The sequence below is a fragment of the Macaca thibetana genome, chromosome 3, assembly GCF_024542745.1.
Source record: "Macaca thibetana thibetana isolate TM-01 chromosome 3, ASM2454274v1, whole genome shotgun sequence".
Taxonomy (NCBI): Eukaryota; Metazoa; Chordata; class Mammalia; order Primates; family Cercopithecidae; genus Macaca; species Macaca thibetana.
This window is the reverse complement of record NC_065580.1, coordinates 181,590,702-181,607,167: the sequence shown is the minus strand read 5'-3', so window position 1 is coordinate 181,607,167 and position 16,466 is coordinate 181,590,702. Positions and strand designations below refer to the sequence as shown.

Genomic DNA, 16,466 nt, shown 5'->3' with positions numbered 1-16,466 from the left:
TGATATATTATTACCAAAGATTTAAAATTTAGAATTGCACAAAAACCCATGGAATTCCAAAACCATTCCCAAAGAGGAACGTGTTGCCAGGCTCATGAAAAAGGATTTTTCAATTTGAATTCAGTATCTAATATCTCTTTGTTGTAAAGATTGTAAATCAATGTACTCTGAATATTAAGCTTTAAAGGCATAACTAAATCTAATATAAAATTTAGCCTCATTAAATTCTTTACTTTTAAAGAGTAGAATTTTCTTTTACTCTTATGAACACAGGGAAAAAAGAATAAAACAAAAGTTACCATTTTAAAAAACACCTCCACAATTTGGAATTTGGTTGTTCTCAAAGGATAAAACTTCTGCCAAATGGATGACAAGCTGTTATCAAGGCATAATAGGAGGCTTCTGTGGGAGTAGGCGATGGATTAATGCACAGAAGTTGCATCACATTTTGAGCTCAGATACTCTTTGAAACAGAAAGAATCTAAATTTCAAAGCTTGCACTAATCTTTCTTAATAACTCTAGTGCTTATTCATAGATGTCTAATATAAATGTGTATTAACTCTAGAAATAAAAACATTAACTTTCTAAAGAAATATTATTTTCAATATCTTCTTACCTCATCACTTTCTTGAAAATCTAAAATGACTCAATATGTCAGAGAATGCTAGTGAAAAATAAAGCCATCCTTTTTTTTTTTTTTTTTTTGAGACAGGGTATCACTATGTCACCCTGGCTGGAATGCAATGGTGCGATCATAGCTCACTGTAACCTCAAACTCCTGGGCTCAAGCAATCCTGTTGCCTCAGCCCTCTGAGTAGCTAGGACTACAGGCATGCACCACCACATTCGGCTAATTTTTTAATTTTTGTGTAGAAACAGGGTCCTGCTGTGTCGTCCAGGTCGGTCTTGAACTCCTGGCCTCAACCAATCTTCCTGCCTCGGTTTCCCAAAGTGTTGGGATAACAGGCATGAGCCACTTTGTTCGGCCAAATCCATACTTATAGGTTAATAAACTATGGATTCACAAATATTAAGATAGAAGGAAAACTAGTAATCAAGCTGTATTGAGTATACTGTGCCCAAAGATTATAGGTTCTTTAGCATACTTTTATTATTGACTACTTACAGCATCTACTAAGTATGTTTTATTATTCTCATTTTTAAATTAGATACTGAAAGGTCAAGAGATTATGATTTATTGAGGATTATATAGCTGGTTTATTATGCAGACGGAACTCAAAACCGGGATTTTGTGGATTTTCTTAAGGCCCTGCTTATCCAAAAGTGCCATTTTTAATTTTTTCCTAGTGTTACAAAATTTTTCCCACATATAAACAACATAGGAGCAGTTAACTCGAACAGACAGTTCTCACAATATAGGAGACATAAATCACTTCCTGGGATAAGATATTATAAACTTATCTTAACATCAACATTTTTTGGAAAGACGCCAACATCATTGTACAAGGGAGTTCCCTGAAATGAGCCAAACAAAGCCCTTGAAAATAGAATCCTATGAACCATTCATTTCATATCCTCTGGGGAAGTAAAGAATCCTCATCCCACATGGTCATGCACCCTGCTGGCCATCCCATCTTTGGGAAGGGTCAGACTGCATTCCTGGGATGTTTGAGGTCATCATGAGAAGTTGGTTTTTGTTCCCATCCACACCCATTATGAAGGAAAATAGTGCTCAAATTCAGTTCAAACAGTGTTCAAAAACTAACCCTTTACAACACAAAGCCCCATCTATTCCTGAACTTCAAAGTAATCTTCCAGGTAATTTTATAGCAATAGCTTGATTCCTAAAGAGTGTAAGAAACTCACTTTATTTTTAATATTGAGGAATTATCATCTGCTGCCCTCAATAACAAGGTAAAATAAGCTAAGAAATTAGGAGTAAGGCATTTTCCCTCTAATCTGAGAGAGAAGATATGCCATGGATACAAAAGATTATCACTGCAAGAAGCACATACTTACGTAACTCAAGTTGACTCACAATATGTCATTTTGCTTTGTTGGGATTAGTGTATAGAAAGTTAAGAGACACTATTCCATGTACTTTGTTAATCAGGGATAGTAAGTGAAATATCACATTCTACCTGTTTATCTCATTAAACATATCATTCCTACTTCATATTCAAAGGGACATGGTAAGAGAACTAAACCATGGTCAACATTTGCAGTAGGAGGAATAGGTACTTTTAGCTTTTGGACTCTCGAAACATTTAAATGAATCTTAAGATTTCATTTAACTGATGCTCACCATCAAGTAACATAGAAGTTACTAGAAGAAAAGCTTCCAGAAATGCCTGGAAGAGACATTAACCTCTAATTCAGCAGTAGTTTTTGCTCCAATAAAACAATAATCTTCATTTTTTCTTTTTGTTTTTTGTTTGTTTGAGACAGAGTCTTGCTCTGTCACCCAGGCTGGAGTTCAGTGGTGTGATCTCAGCTCACTGCAACGTCTGCCTCTAGGGTTCAAGCAATTCTCCTGCCTCAGCCTCCTGAGTAGCTGGAACTACAGGAGTGTGTCACCACGCCCGGCTAATTTTTGTGTTTTTAGTAGAGACAGGGTTTCACCATGTTGGCCGGGTTAGCCTTGAACTCCTGACCTTAGGTGATCCACCTGCCTCAGCCTTTCAAAGTGCTGGGATTATAGGTTTGAGCCACCGCACCCAGCCTCATCTTCATCTTAGGGTCCAAGAGTTCAAACAAGTCTGCAATGCAAACAACTGACAAAGGTGAACTTTCCAGAGAAGCGGCATTTCTTTCTTTCTTTCTTTCTTTCTTTCTTTCTTTCTTTCTTTCTTTTCTTTCTTTCTTTCTCTTTTCTTTCTTTCTTTCTTTCTTTCTTTCTTTCTTTCTTTCTTTCTTTTCTTTCTTTCTTTCTCTTTTCTTTCTTTCTTTCTCTTTTCTTTCTTTCTTTCTTTCCTTCCTTCCTTACTCCCTTCCTTCCTTCCCTCCTTCCTTCCTTCCTTTCTTTCTCTTTTTCTTTCTTCCTTTCTCTTTCTCTCTCCTTCTTTCTTTCTTTCTTTCTCTCTCTCCTTCCTTCCTTCCTTCCTCCCTTCCTTCCTTACCTCCTTCCCTCCTTCCTTCCTTCCTTCCTCTCTCTCTCTTTCTTTCTTTCTTTCTTTCTTTCTTTCTTTCTTTCTTTCTTTCTTTCTTTCTTTCTTTCTTTTTTTTTGATGGAGTCTCGCTCTGTTGCCCAGGCTGGAGTGCAGTGGCATAATCTCGGCTCACTGCAACCTCAACCTCCCGGGTTCAAGCTATTCTCCTGCCTCAGCTTCCCAAGTAACTGGGACCATAGGCACACACCACCACACTTGGCTAATTTTTGTATTTTTAGTAGAGATGGGGTTTCACCATGTTGGCCAGGATGGTCTCGATCTCTTGACCTCATGATCCGCCCACCTCAGCCTCCCAAAGTGCTGGGATTACAGGCTTTCACAACATGCTTCCCGACATGCATGATCTGCTCAGGGGAGGTCAGAGAATCCTTTCTATACTTGTCCTTTCTCAAATTCCTTAAATTAAAAAAAATCAAGATGCCAAAGTATCGTGTTTTAGGGTGTATTGTGTTCTAAATCCCATCATCTGTTTGATCACCTTTTAAGGGAACACTTCACCAACAGCAATTCTCTGAATTAAAACATGTCAGAAAATTCTTTTTATATCACAGTGAATTTAGGAAAACAGGTATTCCTCGTCCCTTGTGTCTCAATTTTATTCATATTAATAGATATCCTTCAAATAAAAATTATGAATAAACATTTAATATGCTAGTTTTCTAAGCCTCTAAGACTTCAGTTTGACCTACTTAGGGTCAGTGCAAGTCCAGGTGGCCATGTGGAGGCACTGTCAGGCCACAGCCCACTGGCCGTCCATCAGAAGTGTACTGGGAGGGAGGTTGTCTTTCAGTGATCAAGCATGTCTGGTTACTGAGAGCAGAAATTAGTCATCTTCTGAATCAAAGTAACTTAAGTTGGATATAGGAAGTAATTTTCACATTAATATATAATAGGTTATCTAGAGGAGGCTATTTTTAATAGAAATTTCAGCTCCCTGATCATACAGCACTCATTATAGACTCTGCAGGGTGATTGTCATTAAAGCAGATATGTCCTTGACTTTGTCATAGGGTCTTGAAGTTCATTTCTGTCTTTTGCTATAGGTCCTGGAGCCTCTGTGCTTTGTACAAGAGAGAGGGCTTTATATAAATTGAACAAATCCAGAGATGTCTGGTGCATATTCTAGATGGTTATATAGTCAACTTGACCTTAACAAGGGCTATATCCCAGTGCTTCAGAAAAAGAATGTGATCACACAATGGAAATTCAGACAGCCCCATATCTGGTGAGTAATCCTAGCTCATTACGTAGCACTCCCGTCTCTACTTTTTCCCTTTTTAGTTTTTACTTCTTATGGTAATGTCCAGGAGTGGTAAAAAATTGTTGATGTTTGTGAGATATGGCCCTCAATAGAAAGTTCAAACTTGAATACAATGTAGAATAAATGATGACTACGTAAGAGTCAAAATCATCTTAACCGCTAAGACTCTACGTGACAGTCATTCACAGTATAAAATAGATACAATCTTTGTCTTAGATCATTCAGGCTGCTGGCTATAACAAAATGCCATAGACAAAGTAGCTTATAAACAATAGAAATTCATTTCTCATGGTTCTGGAGTCCAGGAAGTCCAAGGTTGAGGCTCTGGCAGGTTTGGTGTCTGGTGAGGGTCCCCTTTCTTATTTGTAGATGGCGTCTTCTTACTGTGTCTCACGTGGTGGCAAGGGTTAAAAGAACTCCCTGGGTCCTATTGTATAAGGTCATTAATCCCATTCACAAGGGCTCCATAACCATGACCTAATCACCTCCCAAAAGGCCCACCCCCTAATACCATCACCTGGGGGTCAGGACTTCAACATATGAATTATGGAGAGACAGATATTCAGACCATAGCAATCTTTTTATCTCATTGCATGCCTGTCTGAGACCAAAATGAAGTGTTTTCAAAGATTATCTTCTCTGTTGTTTATATTCTGCTTCTTCCAGGTGACCTTTCCCTCATTCTAACACCTTGTTTCTACGTCCTGATCTGATGTTCTCAAAATTATTACCTTCCTTCTGGCTACCTATACCAATTTAGGTCATAAAGCATTTGTTGCTACTAAGTTTTTTCTTGCGCATCTTATCTGCCAGTCTCCCAATATGAATGCCTACCTTTCTGCCTTCCTTGCCACAGTTGTCTGTGGCCTTCCAAGATGACATTGAATTGATTTAATGAGTTCACGAGAATATAGACTAGGATTTTTGAGACCTCCATTTCCATTCTACTCACCAATAGTGTGCCACTGGACAGGTTACTTAAAAACCCTTGAACTCATTTAGTTCGGTCATGGAATAGAGAAAAGCATCTTCACAGATGGTTAGGAGGGGCAGGTGTAAAAAGGTTCTGTCTGCTCACAAACGAGAAGTTTTGATTGAAGACAACAGCAGAACTCTATTACTCTAACAGTAACAGTGAAAATGACACCCTTCCTATTTACTCTGGAGAAAAGTTATGGGCAGGATGGGGCGGTACCAATTGTTCACTAAAATCCGAGAGAAAGCGTTCTTCAGGAAAAGGGGACTTGATTATCTTTTCAAATTAAACAGAGGATTCATCCATCAATGTTTTGTACCTTCCCATGTATCCCAGCTAGCAAACTTCTTTTTTGGTATAAATGTATTGGGAAAGAGAATTGCCAATTTGCAAAAGGAAACGGTAGTTCTTAAAGAGATATTGCCTATGCTTGGGCATAAATAATGAACCATTCTCCTGAATCAGTCACATGCACACAGTACTAATCAAACCCCAGCCAAATTACTATGATTTTACTTTCTCCAAATTCCATTTTGGGTAGGTAGTTAATTTATATCTATCTCATGAACCTCAAATATAGTCTTCCTATATATTTTAAGCAAATAAAGACTTTATTCACCTCCCCTCTCTTCTTTCCACAACCTCCCTTTTTATTCCTCCCATTTTCATTAATATGTCTTTCCTTCCAAAAGGGTTTGATGTTTTCATATGTTCATTAGTATCTTGTCCAGAAAAAAGAACAGGGCATGGAGGAAGAGTCTTTATTTGTGAGCTTGCTGTTCTCTCTTGAATAAGCAAAGCTCTTTCTACTGATATCTTTGGGAAGAAAAATATTCTAAGTGTAAAGGAGAATCTGAGCACAGTTATGTTCTTTGGTTGGTAGATCTCATTTGCAAGAGGTTTTTACTGGACTCAGATTAGAGCCTTCAGATGGAATAATTCAAGGGTAGAATTTCAGAGCAGATACTGCCCCCAATTTTATGCAACTGCAGGTGTCATTTTGGAGATTCCTATCTTTTGTGGCCCAGAAACCCAAAGTTTATTGACTCAGTCAATGATAGGTGCATTGGAAGTTTTCAGATGTCCTTCAGGGGAACTGTGCCCCAAAATAGAGAGGTTTATAGATTTAAAACAATATCAGATAAACTAGGTTCCAAATGTTATTTAAAAAATGCCAGTAGTCCTGTGATAATCTATTCCGGTATGTTTCTCATGTCAATTGCTTTTTATTTCAGACAAAACCCAAGTTTTTTTATTTGTTTTTATATGCCAATATGTAAGAAAATATGATAACAATAGCTTACAGTTTTTGAATGCCCACTGTGTGTCAGATGCTAAATGCTTGCCTCTTTTTACTTTTATATCAACTTGACAATTTTATAGATGGGAAATCTAAAGATCAAAGAGGTTAAATAACTTGTCTAAGATCTCATACGTCATAAAAAATGGAAGTAAAATTTGAACCCATGTCTGAATCCAAATTCCTTGTTTCTTCCTCTATACTAGACTGTTTCCATATTGTGTTTCTTATTATGTGATGAAAGCCAATGTGTAAAACACCAGTGTCAACAGTTTTCCAAATCCATCACCTATTTTAGCAAACAATTATTTGTCAGAGTCAGCTAGTGTATTAGTCCGTTCTCATGCTCCTAATAAAAACATACCTGAGACTGGGTAATTTATAAAGAAAAGAGGTTTAATTGATCCACAATTTCACATGGCAGGGGAGGCCTCAGGAAACTTACAATCATGACAGAAGGAGAAGCAAACACATCCTTCTTCACATGGTGGCAGGAGAGAGAATGAGAGCCAAATGAAGGGGGAAGTCCCTTAGAACCATCAGGTCTCGTGAGAACTCACTCACTATCACGAGAGCAGTATGAGGGAAACGGCCCCAATGATTCAGTTATCTCCCCCTGGTCTCTGCCTTGACACATGGGGATTATTACAATTCAAGATGAGATTCTAGGTGAGGACACAGCCTAACCATATCAGCTAGCTTCACATACCCTTTGTGTGTGTGTATATATATATATATGGTCAAATGGAAGGTGTTTCACCCACTCACATGTTATCCCATTCCCCACTCTCACTGTCCACTGATGGGTGAAGCAAATCCTGATGTTGGTTAAAAAGGCCAAAAACTTAGGCACAACTTTCTATAATTAACTCTCATTTATTCATTCTGTGACATTTCCTTGAGCCACAAGACAGTTCTCCCCTTTCTGAAGGAGTAAACCTTTTCAGTTTACTATTAATTTAATATTTTTAAAAATATTTGCATGCCACATGCTTGATATCTATCCATGCATAAACCATTAGATATTTTTTTAAAGATGTTGGCATCTTCTTCTTTCTATTCAATTAGTGGCATTGATAAATAATGTTTGCTATTGACAGAGTCAAAGGAAATATTTCAGGAAAGAGCAACACTTACAAACACAATCGTCTACCTAGAATGGTCATGATAACTACAGGAAGTGTAATATTGCATTTTTCCAAACTAAAATATCCAGAGAGTTTTTCTACCTTTCTTACTTCATTTCCCACCTCATCATAAATTTTCAACTAATATTGGGGAAATTAGTCCCAAATCCCAAATTGGTATTCGAGATTATCATCAAAATAGTAAGATAATAGGGAAATCACATCAGTTTCCAGACAGCCAGAAGATTTTTTTTAACCACTCATTTACTGAATATTTAACATGCCAAGCTCAGTGACAGAATTGGAGCTGCAGATATATATGATTAAAGAAGAACAAAAAATTAACATATTTTGAAAGATTTGGGAAGTGATAAATAATTGATGATACATAACTGAACAGTATGCAGACATTAAAACTGATGGTTTCAAAGACATGAAATAACGAAAGGAAGCAGAAGGCACTTATACGTATAGTAGGATTACTGAATTATCAAACAAAAGGAGAAAAACAACTATATCCTAGAAAAATTTGCAATGAGTAAAGCCAAAATTATACTAATTTTTAAATAAGTAATAGAATTATAGGTGATTTTGTTTCTCTTCCTTACGTGTATCAGCTTTCTAAAAACATTCCAAAGAGGATGGCTGATCTTCTGGAGGAATGGACAGAATGCTAGACAAGAGGATGAGATAAATACCCTAACCTTGCCCAAGGAAGTTAGCAAGACATCACAACACAGTTGAGCTAAAATTTAAGAATAGGTTTGTCAGGCAATTTGTGGCAAGGAGGACATCCCAGACATAGAAAAATAAAAGTACCTGGTAATTTCCATAGTGATGGCAGTGTGTTCTGTACTTGGCCTAAGCGTATCCTGACTGAAATATCGGAAGCATTATTAGCTCATAATCACAGCAAGTTTCTTCACAAGAGGACCTTAAATAAGCAAATAGGAATTTATGTGAGAGCAAAAAGAACTGCTTGAGATAGTACAACAATACGTGAAATTGATTTCAAGTAATTTTGACAATACCATTATTCTTCAATGCTGTAATCGCCTATTGCCCACCCAGTGGAACATTCTTGGGTTATTTGTCCATCCTATGCAACTTGCAGTGACTGTAATGAAAGATGGCTACAGGGTGAGGATGAAGAGAGATGTCAGGCTCGTGGTATTCTGCCCTTCAGCCAATTAATGCCAGCAGAGGCTCTTTAATGAGAAGGGGAGACAGACTCAGGTTTATTTCTATAAGAAATAATGTAGCTGGGTGTGGTGGCTCACCCCTGTAATTCCAACACTTTGGGAGGCTGAGGTGGGTAAATCACTTCAGTCCAGGAGTTCAACACCAGCCTGACCAATATGGCAAGACCCCGTCTCTACAAAAAATACAACAGATTAGCTGGACATGGTGATGTGTGTCTGTTGCCCTAGCTACTCAGTAAGTTGAGGTGGGAAGATCACCTGAGCCCAGGAGGTCGAGGCTTCAGTGAGCCAAGATTGCACCACTGCATTCCAGCCTGGGCAATAGAGTGAGAGTCTGACACACACATGCACACGCGCGCGCACACACACACACACATATGCACATATGGACAGAAGGAAGGAAGGAAGGAAGGAAGGAAGGAAGGAAGGAAGGAAGGAAGGAAGGAAGGAAGGAAGGAAGGAAGGAAGGAAGGAAGGAAGGAAGGAAAGAAGGAAAGAAGGAAGGAAAGAAGGGATTCTTGTAGCTTCATGAAGGATCATCTGGAAGCGGAGAGAAGCTGGGGGTAGGAAGGACAGAAGGATGGCTGTTAGAAAGGCTTGGGGCAATAAGAGAAAAAGAAGAGGCAATAATTAATTGTTAGAAGTTGCCAAGATAAAGTCTCCTTTGCTAAATTACTAACTCTATGACCTTGGGTAAGCCTCTTTGCCTCAATTTCTTTACCCGTAAATTGAGTCATAGATCTTCTTCAAAATACCATTGTGAGAATTAACGTAGGAGAAAGCATTTTATAAGGTTTTCAACCCTACAAAATCCCAAAGCTTTATCAGCTCTACTTCATTAGCATTAGTAGCAGTAATAATATTAGTATTCCTATTGCAACATCCTCACAAGGCACACATTTTGAAAACATAGCTAAAGGCAGACAAGAAAAGTAAGAATTTCTGCTTATAGTAAGAACATTTCTAAGAATATGGTGTAGCAGTTATATGGATGTATTTCATAATGCAAGATTTCAGTACTTCTTAAAATAAGATATGAAGATTACAGCTTTCATTTGAAAATAAGCAGTAAAAATGAATCATTGGCTTCTATCACCTACTCTTATGGTATTGGGAAATCACCAAATAAAATGTTTATTTTCAAAAGTGTATGTTTTATCTGGCTAACAGTAGTGTTACTACAGCTTGAATGGGTGGAATATTTCTCAAGGATTTTTTTTAGTTGGAATTTCTTCTTCATGATCCTTTGAATAAAGGAGAGGAATCTTTTGTTGTTGTTTTCATGAGGATTTTTTGCAAAACTTTCATTTATCAATAATATTTAGATCCAATTTAAAGAAAAAATGCTTAGACTAAAATCCCTTAAGTATAATATTAAGTACAAATAAAACCAAGAATATTTTAAATGTGTAACATAACTGCATCCATTAAACCAAGTAAAATCCCAAGAATCATCAAGCAAAAAAAAATGAAATATTCAAATTAATAATTCAATGTGATCAATGATACTGAGTTGATGACAGACAGATATAGTCTTAGATCTGGTTTTATGTTTGATCTGTTTATGTATATTTACACGAATCCTACTAATGTAAGAAGTGCGTCTTAAATTCATATACTATATAAAGCAGAATTGTTAAGACAGTTAGCTCAGAATAATCACAATTTACCCAACGAGCAGTCTTCAAGTGCCAATGTAAGACATGAAAAACGAAAAAGACTATTTGTTTGCTTAACGTTTCAGTTAGCATTGTGGCTTTGTTGAAATCAACATTAAATAATTTTTATTTTATTGATTGCTAAAACTGAAAGCATCAAATTTCTTTATTGCATATTTAGAGCTCACTTACCTCGGCTGAATTATTATTGCAGGCCAGTGTTAGAAACCTCTCCATAAAGCAGCATTTGCCACATGAATGTGGTCCAGATGCACTGATTGACTCAAGACTTAGCTATTTCAACTACTCAGAAACGTTTATTGTGCAGTCACTTGGCATCCGCTTTGCACAAACACTGTCAGCGCCCAGCATAGACTCGGGCGTTGATGTGACTGAGTGATCCATTATAAGACTGGCATCTAAATGATGCAGAATTCGTAGAAAGCTATTTTGGACACTCAAGATGCTATCTACAGACCTCAATCTGAGATCTTGTCATCATCTGAAGTAAATTCTAATTTGTGTTTATTTATGAGAAAAGCATTCCAAATTACAGTTCCTTTTAAAGGAACTATAAGATCTATAAGACATTATAAGATTTTTGTAAGATCTTTATAAGATCTTATAGAAATTTTTAACTATAAGATCAAAATTACAGCTGAGACAACAGAAAAACAAGATGATTGAGATTTATTGCCTTAGAAAAAGGAACACAGTTAATTAACCTAGACTTAACCAGAGTAAAAGGTCTGATGAACAGACAATATGCCATTTAGAGAATATACAGAAAAGTGGCTTGTTGGTCAGCCTCTAACACAACAACCCTTGTGAACTAAGCAGGAAAGAAGCTGACGTGAGGTTAATGTACAGGTTTAGAAAGTATGCACACATATATTTTGTTAACCGTACTCATTTGTTCAGAGCCAAACAGGCTTTTGGGGGAAAGCTACAAAAGAAGGGAAACACAAAAGCATTCATCTTCACCAGAAAATAAGTCAGTCCCTGAGAATCATTTCGCAATTTACACAGAACAATGCAGGCATATAGATACATGTTCCCTTCAACGTAGGGTCTTCACAAAAGCTATGTGTTTATTATGACGGTAGCCATGCCACATTAATCACGCTTTGTTTACTAGCTAAATCCTGATGGCCTTTGAGAAGTGGCTCAGGAAGAGAAGGCCCTTCTTAGGGCATCTCTAGTCAAGTGATTATACTGATTATACTGATTGGGAAAACGGCATGAGCCATCAAATAAACCTTTGGTATCGTATGTTTGTTTTTTAATTGCTCGTTGCCAATACAAGATTATTATTTTGAAACTGTACATTTTTCCCTATGATTATGATTATGTCTCTCTGTTAAGGACTAAGATACTAGTCTTCTGTAAATTTGTTATTTCTAAGACATCGTGTCTTAGGCTTGCTTAATTCAATATAAAAAACATCAACTCTTATGTCTGAGGTGATTGTTTTCCCAGTCTGTCTTTTAACTTTACTTGTAGTTTTTTGAGTGATTTTTGGTAGTAATAACTTTTTGTTTTGTGTTAGAAAGTTATCTGAATCCAGATACCTAAACATACACACACACACACACACACACAAAAACACACACAGAGAGAGAGAGAGAGAGAGAGAGAGAGAGAGAGAGAGAGAGAAGGTTTTTATAACTATCCTAAAGCATTTTTTTAAACTTTGTATTCTAAAGCGTTTTTTGTTTTTTTTTAACTTTAACTTTCCAATTCATCTGAATTTTCAGTTGAGAGAGGTGCAGATCCACACTCTTTTAACATCTCTCTCTTCTACTTTGGAACACCTTGACCTCCAAGTCCACTATCAAATGCATTATTTCCACAAGAGCTCGCAGTTTCCTGGCTTATTTCAGCTGATAATGATGTCAACTTTTTGAGCTTTCATTTTTTTAACAGGATATTAGAAGACCAAAATCCTTTCAGACCTACAAGACCGGACATCTAACAAGGAACGTATTTAGATTACAAAAGATAATTAAATATCTCCATATTTTTGGAATGGAGCGTCTACCTAGAAATCCTAAAATCTTACTGGCTAGATCTCAGGCAACTTGTAAACAAACTATATTTTTTCTCACTTGGACTTTCTGAAAATACGTATTTCAAAATCTCCTACATGTAAAATGTTAGTATATTTGGAGCATACTCACAATCTTAACTGATTTAGATTATGTCACACATTAGATAATTGTAAATGTCAAAGGCCCTATAGGTGACCCACCCAAGTAGAAAGTGGGACAACTTGTTTTGCTTGTTTTAACGCATTCTTGAAATCCACCACTTTAGGTAAGATCTGTAGATAACCTATTGGCTGGAAGTACTGGGTTATTTCTAGTTTCCTCACTCTGTGTGTGTGTGTGTGTGTGTGTGTGTGTGTGTGTGTGATGAGGAAGCTATCCAACTTTATGTATTGGATCAGGTATGTGGTTCTGGTCTCTTTACTTATAACCAAAGCACTATGCAATAAACTCAAACTATCATGGGATCTTCAAATGTGACTCTTCCTAAAAATCTGGAATTTTTACAGCGGAGTAGAGTTTCAGAATATTTCCATTCCTCTCTTATATGTAAATAGCACAGGAATAGAAACTGAAGTGGCTATAGAACAAATGAATTTGAATACTGTCCAGCCTCGGAGGAAAATTTCTAGATATTTGTATGTAGTAAGTCCAAGAAGTATGAATAATGGCAGTGAGAAAAACCTTTCAGGCTGAGCACAGTGGCTCACACCTGTAATCCCAGCAGTTTGGGAGGGTGAGGCAGGCAGATCACTTGAGCTTAGGAATTCAAAACCAGTCTGACCAACATGGAGAAACCCCATCTTTACTAAAAATACAAAAACTAGCCAGGCGTGGTGGCACATGACTATAGTCCCAGCTACTCGGGAGTCTGAAGCAGGAGAATCACTTGAACCTGGTAGGTGGAGGTTGCAGCGAGCTGAGATGGCACCACTGTACTCCAGGCTGAGTGACAGAGTGAGATTCTGTCTCGAAAAAAAAAAAAAAAAAAAAACAAAAAAAAAAACCTTTCCGAATATTAGTTCCTTTACCTAAGTTGATACTTAAGACTTCAGATAAAACAGTAATTTTATTTGAAAATGCAGGTAGAAATCAAATGGAAAAAAAAAATTACCAAAATAAGAAAACCTGCTTGTACTTAGATGAAACTGCCCCAATTCTGCAGTATGCCTGGGTAACAGAGTACACAACTATGATGTACTTAAATTAATCTAGTCTGTATGGAAAATTGCCCTGAGTATAACTGACTATAACTATAACCTTGACCAATTCAACTGAATGCCATTTTGTTAAATAAAATATTATGGCAACAAGATTAAAAAAATAGATACATTGGATTACTTCAAAATTTTAAAATGTTCATGCATGAAAGGATATTGTCAACAGAGTGAAAGGCAACCCATGAACAGGAGAAAATATCTGCAAATCATCCATCTGATAAGGGGTAAATATCCAGAATATATAAAGAAAACTCAACAATAGCAAAAAAACAAGCAACCTGATTTAAAAGTAGTCAAAGATCTTGAATTAACATTTCTCGAAAGAAGGTATACAGCTGGACAACAGCACGTGGAAAGACGCTCAACCTGTCTAATTATTAGGGAAATGCAAATCAATACCACAGTGGGATACCATGTACACCTATTAGGATAGTTAATATTTAAAAACAGAAAGTAACAAATGTTCTTAAGGAAATTCGAACCCTTGTACATAGCTGGTGGGCATGTGAAATGATGCAGATGCTGTGGAAAATAGTACGATGGTTCCTCAAAAATTAAACATGGAATTACCATGTGATCCATTCCATTTCTGAGTATGTACCCAAAAGAACTGATAATGTGAACGGATATTTCTACGTTCATGTTCATAGCAGCATTATTCACAACAGCCAATACGTGAAAGTAACCTAAGTACCCACTAATGGACTACTGGATAGACAAAGCCTGGTATATACATACAATGAAATAGTATCCAGCCTTAAAAAGGAAGTTCTGGCATATGCTACTACATGGATGAACCTTGCAGATATTATGCTGAGTGAACAAATCATCATAAAATGATAAATATTGTATGATTCCACTTACATGAGGGACCTAGAGTAGTCAAATTCATAGACAAATCATAGAATGGATACAGAGTTTCAGTTTTGTAAGATGAAAAAAAAAATCTGAAGATGGGTGGTGGTGATAGTTGCACAAAATTTTAAATGTATCCCTGCTATTCAGGAGGCTGAAGTGGGAGGATCCTTTGAGCCCAGGAATTGAAGGCTGTAGTGAGCTATGATGGCACCACTGCACTTCAGCCTGGGCAACAGAGTGAGATCCTGTTTCCAAAACAGAAATATATATATATATAATATATATATATAATATATATAATACATATAAATATATATAATATATAAATATAATATATAAATATAATACATATAAATATATATAATATATAAATATAATATATAAATATATATAATATATAAATATATACATGTTAAATGTACTAATGCCACTATGCACTTAAAACTGGTTAAAATAGTAAATTTTGTATTGTGCATCTTTTACTGCAATTTAAAAAATAAATAATAAAATAATATAAAGTAAAAGATATATTAGAAACAAGGTTTGGGATTTTATAAATGTCTGCGTTTCCATGGAGACCTGCTTGTTGATCTTGATGACTCATGTAGAAAACTGTTTGGCATACAGTATTCCTGTTTTATAGAGTGAAATGGTAACATTTGTGCTATTTCTGCTCCTTTCAAAATATAAATGGATTTTACAGTTACTCACGAATTACAAATTACTGAAATCATCTGAGAAGGCATCTGTGAGCAGGTTTGAGTTTCAGAGTCTGAAAATGCCTATCACAATCAACTATCTCATGACTAGTAATTATAGTTTTAGTCTTCAAAATGTTTACTTTTACTTCAAAAACTTTTCCACGCAATGTGGGAATTTCACATGGTCATGAAATGTCTTTATTACATGTTTCCAAGAGCCTTGTTCCATGCTCAATATGATGATTCTCTTAAAATCATTATAAACAGATTTTTCTCATTAAAATTACATATTCTTTGTTACAAAGACTGAAATCAAGCAGATATCGAAGGTGATCCTCAGATATTTGGGTGTTGTTGAAAGCAAAATTAGAACATGGTTATCTTTGTCCATTTTCTACGAACAGCAACGATAGCCACTATTGTCTACTTTCTTATGTGAGTACATGCAAATTTATACTGTTTAATATTTTTGTTCCTATATACAATAATTTATCAGGTCAGATTATGAGTATTTCAACTTACAGGATTCATTCTGTGATGATGTTCACGTGTTCACAGCCTCTGGAGTAAATGTCCTCTGTATTTAAAACCTTCCAGGCAGTCAAATAGATCAAATCTGTGTCTGACTCTGGAGAGAAAATTATCCACGAATATGGTGTTCCTGGTAAAAGAGAGTTTTCTGATACTTTGCTCTAAAAAAAAAAAAAGAAAGAAAGAAAAAAATAACTGAAAAAAGTCTCTCAACTTCTTGGTTTGAGAGTTGCTATTGCAGTGTACATGTATAACAAAGTAAGGTAAATGTTATACTCTAAGGAAGGCCAAAAAGAGCTGGTATTATATGTATTTATGTATTAATATAATGTGTATTATATGTATTAATATAGGTATTATATGTATACATATAGGTATTATATGTATTAATATAATGTGTATTATATGTTCAAGTTAAGAAGTCAAGGAAGAGGGTGAAAAATCCAAGCTCA

At 36.1% G+C, this 16,466-nt stretch overlaps 1 long non-coding RNA gene across 1 annotated transcript in view; it reads right to left on the bottom strand.

The window, feature by feature from the left end:
* The window catches only part of LOC126951132 (uncharacterized), a 38,464-nt gene extending 27,397 nt beyond the window's left edge, over positions 1-11,067 (bottom strand). Inside the window, exons 1-2 of the long non-coding RNA XR_007724365.1 lie at positions 10,849-11,067; positions 8,616-8,730 (exon numbers count right to left, since the gene is read on the bottom strand). This is a non-coding gene — a long non-coding RNA (uncharacterized LOC126951132). The remainder of the gene's footprint in view (positions 1-8,615; positions 8,731-10,848) is intronic.
* Positions 11,068-16,466: the final 5,399 nt, after the last annotated feature.